Consider the following 258-nt stretch of genomic DNA (forward strand, 5'->3'; position numbering starts at 1 on the left):
CAATTCTGTAGCAGTTAAACCGCCTAAGTTACGCAAACTTTTAGCTAAAGCCATAAGAAAATCAACATTATAAAAATGCTTTTCAGACTATGTAAATTGTTCGGATAAACTAATGTTCCCCTTTTATTTTGCTTCGTATAAAATTAAAAAAAAAGGGAACAAACCTATGGGAAAAACCTAATGTTTTTTTCTACATCATTGACGTGGAAAAAGCACAAGGATCTACTGTGAATTCGTACCGGGTAAAAATATTGTGAT

This window comes from Penaeus monodon, chromosome 28 (assembly GCF_015228065.2).
Source record: "Penaeus monodon isolate SGIC_2016 chromosome 28, NSTDA_Pmon_1, whole genome shotgun sequence".
NCBI lineage: Eukaryota > Metazoa > Arthropoda > Malacostraca > Decapoda > Penaeidae > Penaeus > Penaeus monodon.